This window comes from Lathyrus oleraceus, chromosome 1 (genome assembly GCF_024323335.1).
Source record: "Lathyrus oleraceus cultivar Zhongwan6 chromosome 1, CAAS_Psat_ZW6_1.0, whole genome shotgun sequence".
Lineage (NCBI taxonomy): Eukaryota > Viridiplantae > Streptophyta > Magnoliopsida > Fabales > Fabaceae > Lathyrus > Lathyrus oleraceus.
In genome coordinates this window covers 385,599,722-385,612,872 of record NC_066579.1, presented here as the reverse complement: position 1 = coordinate 385,612,872, position 13,151 = coordinate 385,599,722, and the positions used below count along the sequence as shown (strand labels likewise).

The following is a 13,151-nucleotide window of genomic DNA, read 5'->3' as shown; positions in this document are numbered from 1 at the left end:
CTACGAACTCTCTCTCGAAGATCGTCAAACGACAACCTCGACAGACAACAGAAGTCTTCACAGAACCATTAGCAGGAGTATCTATCACCATACTTCCGCCTAGGGACGACATAATCACACCAATCCTGGTCGCACACTCATACGAAATAAACGAATGAGTAGCACCAGTGTCAACAATAGCAAGCAATTCAACATTATTAATCAAGCAAGTACCTTTAATCAGATTATCTTCTTTAGGAGCTTCAGCCCCACTCAGAGCAAACACCCTACCAGTAGTATGAGCTGCAGTAGCCGCCTTCTTCGGTTTCGAGCACTGCAAACTGATATGGCCTTTCTCGCCACAATTAAAACATGTCGGACCGGCATCCTTACATTCCGTAACTCTATGACCAGCCTGACCGCATCGGAAACATCTCAGCACTTTCTTGGTACAGCTATCCGCACGGTGGCCTGGCTCGCCACACTTGAAACATTTACCAGCTATGGGAGATCCTCCTCCACTTGGCTTCTTCTCATCTACCACTTTCTGCTTACCTTTACCATTCGGAGATGCATAAGGACTACCACGATCCTTATTCTTCTTCTCACTAAGACTCTTGTAATGAGCAGTCCTAGCCTTGCTATCTTCATCAAATATCCTGCACTTATTAACCAGCGTAGGAAACCTACGAATCTCCTGGTAACCAATGCCTTGTTTGATCTCGGGACGCAACCCGTTCTCAAACTTGACACACTTGGATTCCTCAGCATCAGCATTATTATAATGAGGACAATACTGCACCAGCTCCTCAAACTTCGAAGCGTAATCAGCAACAGACATGTTACCCTGCTTCAGTCCCAGAAATTCCATCTCCTTCTTACATCGCACATCAGCAGGAAAATATTTCTCCAGAAAGGCCGCCTTGAACCTTTCCCAAGTCATCTCAGCACCTGGTACTACAATTCTCTGGCGAGTGTTATCTCACCAGTTTTCAGCCTCTTCAGATAACATATGCGTACCAAACTGCACCTTCTGTGCTTCAGTACACGTCATCACCCGGAAAATCTTCTCAATTTCCTTCAGCCAAATCTGAGCACCATCTGGATCATAGCGCCCCTTGAATGTAGGAGGGTTATTCTTCAGAAACCTTCCCAAATTCTTAAACTCGTCGACCGGCGGATTCTGCTGCGCCTGCATAGCCTGCGCCATAACAGCCAAAGCCTCAGCAATCACACGGTCATTTTCTCCAGCCATACTCTGCACAACACCACCACAACCGTTAAATATCGACAGTGTCATTTACACTAATCGATCATCAGGGAAAACATCACATTATGACTCAACTGGACTGACTATGCTCTGATACCACTAATGTAACACCCTTCTACCCAAACGACATATTTAAATAGATTATCAGAGTACAACATGTAGAAGAGTTTACATTACTTACAACATAACAATTATCGCATCACAACATAAAACATTTTATTTATTTTATTAAAACTTCGCAGCGGACAACAATATTAATATTATCATTCATCATATAACAATTCATAATAATGGTTCAACATTATCTCAACAAAACATCTCAACAGGTTAGTCATCATAAACAACTTAAATAATAATCAATTATCTATCGAATCCCATAACCCCGGTGTCACATGACCAGAGCATTTGACTCGACTCTGTAGAATAACTCTACACTTATTCTTCAAACCTCAACAATAGCTACTCCTCTTTATCTGCACATTGCTCATCATAGATGAACATAAACACATGCATAAGGGGTGAGAATTACATCATTAAATAACAATATAACGACAGAAATATAAACATAAATATATTTCACATATGCCAACACAGCTCATCATAATCCTCATAATCAACATATTCATGAACATCAACAAAACAACATATCAAATGCAATGCACACACCCATGCATGACTCAACATGACTCGGTATACCCATTTTGTGACCAACTACAGGATCACCACTCCCAGATTCATCACCATAGAATCCGAGTTCCCCGCAAGGAACCAAGCCTCTCAACAAGCCCGGAGTCAACAACATCATTGGAACTCAGTCCGTTCATCACTAGGCATCGGCCTTTCATGAATGCATGCACACCAAGCATGCATCATAATCAACATAGCAACAACAGCATCATATAGTCATGTTATCATCATCATTAACACATTTTATCACAAAAGCATATCACATCATGCCACATAATCAAACACAGTATTATCACACTCTACTAATATCTATACCACTCAAAGCAACGGGAAATGATCCCTCGTATACCATGCATCAGCTAAGTTACCTCGCTCAGCTTAAACAATAAAAACTGCTCAACAACAGTCCAGGAAAGACCACAATTCTGCCCATACGCGTATTGCCTATGCCCATACGCGTATTGCCCACGCCTGACCAATTCCATACGCGTATTACCCATGTCCATACGCGTATGCTACGCGTATCACATTCCCATACGCGTACCAACAGAGACCAAAACACGTTCAAAACATCATCTTCCTCATCCATACGCGTATTGCCTAGTGCCATACGCGTACCAGCCATCTCATACGCGTATTGCCTAGTGCCATACGCGTATGACCAGAAACCAGATTTCCAGATCTGCAATGGCTTTCTCTGCTACGAGATTTATCCAAATTCATCCTTCCACAGTCCAAATTTCGCACAAAATCACTCATATCATCTAATACAATTAGTCTCCTATTCGATTTTACAAATCCTAACATCATGGCATATAATTTCTACGAATTCCTTCGATTAAAATCCCAATTTCGTTCATCCAATATTTCACCATTTTCAGCATATTATTGTTTAATAAGGTTCAGACCCCTTACCTCTTTGGATTGAAGGAAGTTCTGAGCAATCTTTGGCCTTTTTCCTCTTTCTTCTCTTCCTCTTCAGCGTTTCCCCCTTTCTCTGACTCTGAGGCAAAATACGTGAAAAAACTCTGAGTTCTCCCTTTGGCCTCTTATCAAATTTCCACTTTTACCCTTCCACTCTTCATATTCCATTTATTTTATTATTTAATTATTATTAAAATAAATAACACCTATAATAATAATAATAATAATAATAATTCCCGATATTATTTAATAATTCCTTTTACCTTCCAATAATCATATTAAATAATATTTAAATTACTCTAACAATATTTGGGGCGTTACAAATTACACCGTGTTTTTGACTTGGATTTCACATGTTTATTAAGACTTTATTATCATTTTGTTTGTATTATGCTCTCTTTTCTCTTGTTTTCAGATATTTAGCACTTTCGGACTCTTTTGGAAGAAACGAAGCAAAAAGACCTAAAATTAGGGTTTTTCGGCGAAATTACACACATGGCATAGCACATGGTGGTCGCTATAGGGGAAGCCATGAGTCATCATCCCTCAACTAGGAGGTAACCTCCATATTCCCATGATCCACCCCATTTACACACATGGCGGGCACCATGAAGGGATGGCGGACGCCACCTTTGGAAGTCACGTTCCCACTAAGGGGAAGTTGGAGGGCACCATGGTCTTTGCAAGTTGCTGAAATCCTCTATAAATAGTTTGTTCCATTTCATTTTCTAATAATCCAACTTAGTTTTATAACACTAAGCATATATTTATCATTTGTAATAGCGATAATCCGTCATATCGAGGGGTTATCGCACCTTTGTGAGATTGAGTTGGGTCACTTCGAGTTGCTGTCGTCTTTAGCTTCAGGAGTCGGAGGTTTATTTTTGTACCAGAATTGAAGCCTCCATTTGGAGCAGGTTCTTATTTATCGCTTTATTTATTTATTTCCCGCATCGCTTTTATTTTATTTATTTTCTGTCTACGCTTTTACTTTATTTATTTTCTCGCACTTGCTTTTACTTTATTTATTTTCCGCACTCGCTTTACTTTATTTATTTTCCGCACTCGCTTTACTTTATTTATTTTCCCGCACTCGCTTTACTTTATTTATTTTCCCGCACTCGCTTTACTTTATTTATTTTCCGCACTCGCTTTACTTTATTTATTTTACGCACTTTACTCGCTCTCTACGCCTCACATTCTAAAACAAACTTCTCATCATGATTAACACTGTTGTGTTTGTTTGTGTTACCATGTCTGGCTAAATCTTTTAAAGGTTAAAATGTAAGGATCGTGGTTAAAGTAATGTTTCACATATTGAATCTGTAGAAATACTTTAAAGGCTGTTTTGATTTTTAACTTGAGTTTTCTAAAACAAACGTGGTTATTTTAATTATTCGAGGAGTGCGAAAGCACCTTGGCTTAGTAACTAGGAATTTTTATCACTTTAAGGAAAAACTATTTTTGAAACTGTTTTCGGACGCGTTGATAGATTTAAAATCAGGAAACTCCTTGGGTAAACTTTCCAAATCAAAATCACTTTTCAACTAAGTTTACGAGTCTCATTTCTTAAAAATAGGTTTACTACTTTAGCGTTATGCACACCTTTTATAAGTGACAATAGAAGGCCTTAATATTAAGGGTAAACTCGGTTCTGAATACGCGAAAGCGACAGTTCCTGTTAAATGGATTCTTTTCAAGAGTATAAAATATTGCCTCATAAGTAGTTCTATTTAGACAATCGAAACATCACTTAACTGACGTGAGATACATTCAACCTGTCTTTACCTGCATTTATTATTTACCATTATTTTGCAAACCCAATATCTCTTTTATACCGTCTTAGATAAACACCGTAGCGATAGTAATCGATAGATTGACGATTGGTATCTGTGGGATCGATATTATTTTATATTACTTTGACGTAATTCGTGCGCTTGCGAATCACACACGATCAAGTTTTTGCCGCCGTTGTCGGGGACCAACTTCGTCAAATTTCGTACCCTGTTGTTACACCGTATAGACTAAGGCATTATTAGCCGGTAAATGCAAATAACCCGTAGTACCGGAAATTTAGTAGATCCTTTAGCGGAACTCGAACGTTATACTCGTACACGCCTCTTACTCATCCGAATTAAGAAAGCTATGGCCGAGAATCGCGATAGGAGACCTCTTAAGGAATTCGCCCAACCCTCTGACGAGGAACCTAGTTCGAGTATAGTAAACCCCCTTATTCCTGCTAACAATTTCGAACTAAAACCGTCTTTGTTGCAATTAGTGCAACAAAACCAATACGCGGGTCTCGCTACTGAGAACCCAAATCAATATTTAAAAGTTTTTATCCAACTAGCCGACACCTTTAAATCTAACGGCGCTTTATCCGATGCGATCCGTTTAAGATTATTTCCTTTCTCCCTCAGGGATAGAGCGCGTTCATGGTTATATTCACTTCCAGCTAATTCAATAACTACCTGGGAAGACCTTAGGAGAGTATTCCTTGCTAGATATTTCTCCCTAGTAAGACTGTTGTTCTTCGAAACCAAATAACTAGATTTGCTCAAAACCAAGGAGAATCGTTTTTTGAAGCTTGGGAGAGATATAAAGAGCTATTAAGAGTCTGCCCATACCATGGCTTAGAACAATGGCTGGTCATTTATACCTTCTACTATGGACTCCATTATAACACCAAGATGAGAATCGACGCTGCCACAGGTGGCGCGCTGATGAACAAACCTTATCCAGAAGCTTGTGACCTAATTGAGGATATGGCCCAAAACCATTACCAATGGGGAACTAAAACGAGCATCAATAGAGAAAAAATAGACCCAAGGTGGAATACATGAGGTAAGCTCTCTAGACATGATGCAGACGGAAATGGACGCTTTAGCCCTTAGGATCGAACATATGTCTACAAACACTAACACTGTAGCAGTAGTCCACACAGAGTGCGAACTCTATGGATCTAAAGGACACGAATCAGCAGAATGTAACCTTTTGAATGAACTGAATACCGACCAAGTGAATTACGCCTAAGGTAACCCATTTTCAAACACTTACAACCCTGGATGGAAGAATCATCCAAATTTCTCCTATAAAAGCCAGAACCCTATCCAAAATCATGCACCTCAGAGACCGCAAGGTTATCAAGCCCAAAAGCCAAACCAACCTATGCAAGTTGTGCCCCAGAAGTCTAACCTTGAGAAGATCATGGAGAGCTTCATATCGGGCCAGACTCAGCAAAATAAAGAATTCCTAAACCAGAACATTCACGTAAACGAACTTATAATGCAATTAGGAACCAAGGTTGATCAGATAATCACTCATAACAAGATGCTTGAAACCCATATCTCACAGGTAGCACAAAACCAAGCCCCGCAAACTACACCTAGAGGCCAATTTCTTGGACAACCTCAACCAAACCCTCGAGGGCAAGCTAACGCTATCTCGTTACGAAGTGGGACCGCTTACGAAGGGCCTCATAAACCAACAATGAGCGAGTCCAAAACTTTTATACCTATCAAGCAAGAAGAGGAACCGGAGGAATCCGAGAAACAAACCAACCAAGAAGGTGAAGCCAAGGATAAAACTTACAAACCACCACCCCCGTACAAACCACCAATCCCATATCTACAAAGACTTAAACAAACCAAAATTAACAACCAATACCAAAAATTTATAAAAGTGATAGAAAAGCTTTATGTAGAGATTCCTTTCACCGAAGCTATCACCCAAATTCCGTCTTACTCCAAATTTCTCAAAGACATCTTAACCAACAAGCGTAGGCTTGACGATCCAAAACCCTTGGAATGCAACTTTATTTCCGAGGATAAACTTGCTAAGAAGGAGAAAGACCCTGGTAGTTTTTCTATACCTTGCATTTTAGGGAGTCACGTGATCGACAAAGCTTTCCTAGACTTAGGCGCTAGTGTGAGTTTAATGCCCTTAGCTGTATGTAAAAGGTTAAACCTAGGAGAATTGCAACCAACTAAGATGTCCCTACAATTAGCCGATAGGTCTGTTAAGTATCTTATAGGCATTTTAGAAGGCATCCCAATTAGGATCGGTCAACTTTATATCCCGACAGACTTTGTGGTCATGGATATCAAAGAAGACGAAGATATCCCTATCCCTTTAGGTAAACCATTCTTATCAACAGTCGAAGCTATAATAGATGTCAAAAGAGGGAAATTAACCTTCGAAGTAGGGGACGAAAAGATCGAGTTCATTCTTTTAAAATTCCTGATAGCACCAATTCTAGGAGACGCATGTTATGCGATCGATATCATAGATGAGTGCATAAGAGAATTTGATCAAGGAGAACCTAAGATCGAACCATTTTCAAAACCAAATGGAAAGGATGACGAGCTAGAGGAAACAAAACCTCACACTAACGAATGTCTGGATCTTACTCCAGACCCTTCACCTAATTCTCAAAAACTAGCCCAAGAACTTAAGGAACTACCCAAGAACCTAAGATATGAGTTTTTGGATAAAGAAATGAACCGCCCAGTAATAGTTAGTGCCACCTTAAACCAAGACGAGACGAATCGACTCTTGAATGTTTTAAGAAGATACCCCTCTGCCTTAGGGTACAACATCTCTGATTTAAAAGGTATTAGCCCATCCGTGTGTATGCACATGATCTCACTAGAGGAGGATTTGAAACCTTCCAGGGAAGATCAGAGAAGAATCAACCCTATAATGAGCGAGGTAGTAAAGAAAGAAGTCCTTAAACTACTGGAAGCTGGTATAATCTATCAGATTTCTGATAGTAAGTGGGTAAGTCCTGTACATGTGGTACCCAAGAAGGAAGGTATCACAGTCGTGCAGAACAAGAAGGGAGAGCATGTAGCTAAATGCATAGGAGGCGGATGGCGTATGCGCATAGATTATAGGAAGCTAAATAAGGCAACTAGGAAATACCATTTTCCCTTTCCATTCATAGATCAAATGCTTGAGCGTCTTGCCAGACACTCTTACTTTTGTTATCTGGATGGATATTCTGGATATTTCCAAATACCCATTCACCCCGAGGATCAAGAGAAAACAACCTTTACCTGTCCTTACGGAACGTTTGCTTACAGACGAATGTCGTTTGGACTCTGTAATGCGCCAGCTACTTTCCAACGTTGTATGATGTCGATCTTCGCATATTATCTCAACGGAATCATGGAAGTATTCATGGACGACTTCTTGGTGTGTGGGTTAGACTTTGAAGACTGCCTTATTAACCTTGAAAAAATCCTAGAGAGATGCGTAGAAGTTAACCTTGTGTTAAACTGGGAGAAGTGCCACTTTATGGTTAAAGAAGGCATAGTGTTAGGACATATAATATCTGAAAGAGGCATTGAGGTCGGTAAAGCAAAGATAGAAGTTATAGAAAACCTTAACCCTCCTAAGACAGTCAGAGAAGTTCGTAGTTTCCTTGGACACGCCGGTTTCTACCGACGCTTCATAAAAGACTTCTCTAAAATAACGAAACCCCCGATCGGCCTTCTGATAAAAGACATCGAATTCATTTTCGATGAAAAATGCATCGAAGCCTTTAACCGTTTAAAACATGCATTAATTTCAGCACCCATTCTACAAACCTCAGATTAGACTAAAACCTTCGAAATAATGTGTGATGCTAGCGATTTCGCTATAGGAGCTATTTTAGGGCAAAGAAAAGATAAGAAACTACACATAATATATTACGCTAGTAGAACCCTAGATGCCGCTCAATTAAATTATATAACAATAGAGAATGAACTTCTGGCTGTAGTTTTCGCAATCGATAAATTTAGGTCTTACCTTGTAGGATCTAAGATTATAGTCTATACAGACCATGCAGCTATCCGTTACCTTCTGAGCAAAAAGGATGCAAAACCTAGATTACTCAGGTGGATCCTTTTGCTACAAGAATTCAACTTAGACATTAGAGATAAAAAAGGAACTGAAAACATAGTTGCTGACCATCTTTCCATATTAAAGCATTTAAAGCCAGATCATTTACCTATAAATGATGACTTCACCTATGACAGACTAATAGCTAAGATAGATACCGCTACCCTTGAACCTGATAGAGACAACCTTGGGACGATTTCAGAAATTAGCAGAGTACCATGGTACGTTGATTTTGTGAACTATCTAGCCGTTGATATCATACCACCTGACCTCAACTATCAACAGAAGAAGAAGTTCTTTAAAGATATAAGACACTTCTATTGGGACGAACCACTCCTTTTCAAAAGAGGAATTGATAACATATTTCGACGTTGCGTCCCGGAAGAAGAAGTCAGAAACATCATAGAGCATTGTCATTCTTCACCCTATGGTGGACATTCAAGCACATCCAAGACATACGCTAAGATCCTTCAAGCTGGTCTTTATTGGACGACGCTATGGCATGATGTCCATGCTTATATTGTCCGATGTGATCGGTGCCAACACGCTGGGAACATCTCAAGACGTGACGAAATGCCTTTAAAGAACATCCAAGAAGTAGAAATACTTGACGTTTGGGGTATCGATTTCATGGGACCTTTTCCATCTTCGTTGGGAAACAAGTACATTTTGGTAGCCGTTGACTATGTGTCCAAGTGGATAGAAGCTATAGCCGCACCCACCAATGACACAAGAGTAGTCATCAAGATGTTCAAGAATAATATCTGTTAATACCTTAGGATTGGCATTAATTTTGTAAAACAAATAATGTAATCATCTCTGTTGTTTTAATATGTTGGGTTGAAGAAGTTCAACATCTGGACCAACATGTCATGTACGATGTCACGACATCATGCCTGTGACATCGTACATGTGTAGAAAACTGAATTAATTAATTCAGTATATATTCTGGGATTAGTGAGGATATTTGGTGAATATCCTAACTTCCTTGTGGAGGTCTTAAAGACTCAATCAGAATATATAGGCTCTAAATATGGAGATATATATATGGAGAGAGTTTAGGAACTAAAAGATTGAAGACCTTATTTGTAGCAGAAATTTTCTGCTGACTTTGTAACAGCAAAGAAGAAGTTTGCTGCGATTTCTGAAGGCCCAAATCCAGTTGGGTGATTAGGTTATAAGTAGCATATTGTAACCTAGTTTTTGAAAGCCTCTTAGAATGAAAAATTAGGGGTGTGTGTGAGGTAAACCTCCCAACCTGTGGGAAGGTTACCATGTGTTTCTCAATGTTCAAAGCTGAGAGTATTTGTAACTCAAAGCCTGTAGGCAAGAGTTGTTATGGTCTTGAACGAAGCTGTGAAGCAAGTTCAAGTTGTTTAACATTACATTGTTCTTGTAGTGATAGGAATGGAAATTGGAGGTTTCTATCTAGGAGTTCCTATGTATAGATTGCATTGGGTAGGGATTAAGTGAAGAGTTGTAAACGGGGAAGTTTAACTCTGAATTAATACTGCTGATATTAGATCTTCTTCCTGGCTTGGTGTGCCCCTAGAGTAGGTGATGTTGCACCGAACTGGGTTAACAATTTCCTGTGTTTGTTTTCCTTCTGCATGTTATAATCCTGTCTTCCTTAACTTAGCTTGTATTTCAGTCTGCTTATCAAGATAATATCAGACTTGGTACATAGCCTTCTGTTTGAATGTCAATCAGAATGTTTTGACATTCATCATTAACAGCACATACTGAATAATAGGCAAGTTGGTTTCTCTGCTTCAGTTCAGTATTTCAGTCTAGTCTTCAAGAGGATAACAGACCTGCCCAAAGGATCATTGGGAAACTGTCAAACTGGATGCCTTGACAGTTAGTCATGTATGCTGATACTCAAGTAGAGACTGGTTAGTCTTTTACAGTACAGCAAATTTAGCACAGACTGTTTTTCAGGAACATAACTGAATCAGCATGAGGTATATGTTCTGACTATCAAACGGAATGTCGTGACATTCATTCCAGGCAACATATGTTAATTGTAGGATGTTTAGTTTTTCTGTTTCAGCATTGTTTCAGGCTATTCTTCAGGAATCCTACAACTGAGCTAAAATCCAGGAAACTAACAACTATACTACATTAAATGAACCTAACAAATAGCCTATTTGTTAGCACCCTACTAAGTGGAATTTAGGTTAACTCGCTTGACCTTAAATTTAGGAAATACAAGTACAAGGCCAGCAGACTGGAATACTGTAACAGATGATGTTCAAATCACTATTGAGACATCTTGCTGATTACTGTGTAGGAAAACAACAGAAGTTAATGCTATGGTTGATTTCTGCTGAGTCTTTTTACCAGATGCACAGAACTAGGTGTTCCTCCATTCTAGGGTGATATATAAGCAGATGTCGAGACATCTGCGAATGTGTGCATATCAGTACTGGAATTTAATTTGTATAAATACCTTGCTGTATTAGTAATATTGTTGGATCAGATGTCATGACTTCGTGTAGAACATCTGAACTCTGACTACGCCAGAATTTCAATATCTTTCCCAAATTTGGAGTTCCACGACTTGTCATAAGCGATGATGGATCACATTTTATATCCAGGATATTTTATAAACTCCTAAGAAAATATGGAGTGAAACACAGAGTAACAACACCATATCACCCCCAGACTAATGGTCAAGTGGAAGTTTCTAACAGAGAGATTAAGCATATCTTGGAGAAAACTGTATCAATATCTAGAAAAGATTGGTCTGAAAAGCTAACATAAGCACTGTGGGCTTACAGAACTGCTTACAAAACCCTTATTGAAACTACACCATACCAGTTGGTCTACGGGAAGTCATGCCACTTACCTTTTGAACTCAAGCACAAGGCATATTGGGCCATCAAGACCCTGAATTTGGATTACCTAGCATCTGGCAAGAAGCGAATCCTTGTTATTCACAAATTGGAGGAACTTTTCCAGAACGCTTACGAGAATGCAGTTATATATAAAGAGAGAACCAAAGCTTGGCACGACAAAAGGACTCTAAAGAAGGAATTTAATATAGGCGACTTTGTTCTTCTCTTCAATTCGAGATTACGAATTTTTCCAGGTAAGCTGCGTTCGAGATGGACAAGCCCCTTTGAGGTGTCCAAAATCCTAAAATCTGGAGCAGTTGAAATCCGGAACAACTCCTGTAATCCATTCGTGGTAAATGGACAAAGACTGAAGCAATACCAAGGAGGTGACATACCCACAGAATGTCATGACCAAACTCTGACCGACCCTCTAGTTCCTACCTCTAACATATAAAGTTCGAATCGTCAAGCTAACGACGTTAAACAAGCGGTGCATGGGAGGCAACCCATGATTTCTTTTCCTTTACTTTTTACTATTTTCAATTTATGTTTCTTATTTGTTTTATATATATATATATATATATATATATATATATATATATATATATATATATATATATATATATATATATATATATATATATATATATATATATATATATATATATATATGTGTGTGTGTGTGTGTGTGTGTGTGTGTGTGTGTCTGTGTGTGGAGACTAACAATTATAAGATTTGTGATTTCAGGTGTCCTCTATTTCTAATCTAACTTTTCAGGAATGGAGAATATCGACACTATGCCAGTAATTTTTCGTGACCCAGTTCAAGAGCAGCGCTACGCCATGCTTTCATAGTGCCCAATGTTGCCCACCAGATATCCCGACTCGAGCTGTATGGAGGCATTAGGCATTGAGCCTAATGTCTGGCATTTGTGCAATCAGTTGCAGTGGGATAAATACACTGATGCTATGCACGTGACTTACAGGAACCTAATTTTGGAGTTCCTGAGCTCACTTATCTACGAGCCTTATGTTGGTCACGCCAGTGATTGAGGATATATTAATTTCAGATTGTTCGGGGCAGAATACACCTTCAACCACAAGCATTTCGACAACTTGCTTGGTTTTCAGACTGCCTATGATGCTTCGTCTGAGCTCCCCATGAGCTACTTTCTGAGCCGAGACGTCGAGAAGTTTTGGAGCGATATCACGTTTGGAGGTAGTCCTGACTCTTCCACCCAAATCTCCAATAAGATTCACAACCCTGCTTTCCGCTACTTCCAGATGATCATTTCCCACACCTTCCTGGGAAAGAGTGACCCTGATATGTATATGAGTGCTGAAGAGATCTTCTTCATGTACTGTACCACTCAGTCACGCCTAGTAGACTGTGGAACTTTCCTGATCGAGAGCCTATATCTTAATGCTCGCTCTGCTGCAAGCCCTATACATGTTGGAAGCTTGGTGACTCACATAGCCTCAACCCTGGGACTCGATAGAAGACTGTCTCACCTGGCGTCTTATTGCAGCTACACCTTAATGGATATTGATTTCTGTTTGGACCGT

At 39.4% G+C, this 13,151-nt stretch overlaps 1 non-coding gene across 1 annotated transcript; it reads right to left on the bottom strand.

The window, feature by feature from the left end:
- Positions 1 to 5,388: 5,388 nt before the first annotated feature.
- Positions 5,389 to 5,495, bottom strand: LOC127117067 (small nucleolar RNA R71). Its single transcript, XR_007801828.1, has one exon. It is a non-coding gene; the product is annotated as a small nucleolar RNA R71 (small nucleolar RNA).
- Between the last annotated feature and the right edge of the window lie 7,656 nt (positions 5,496 to 13,151).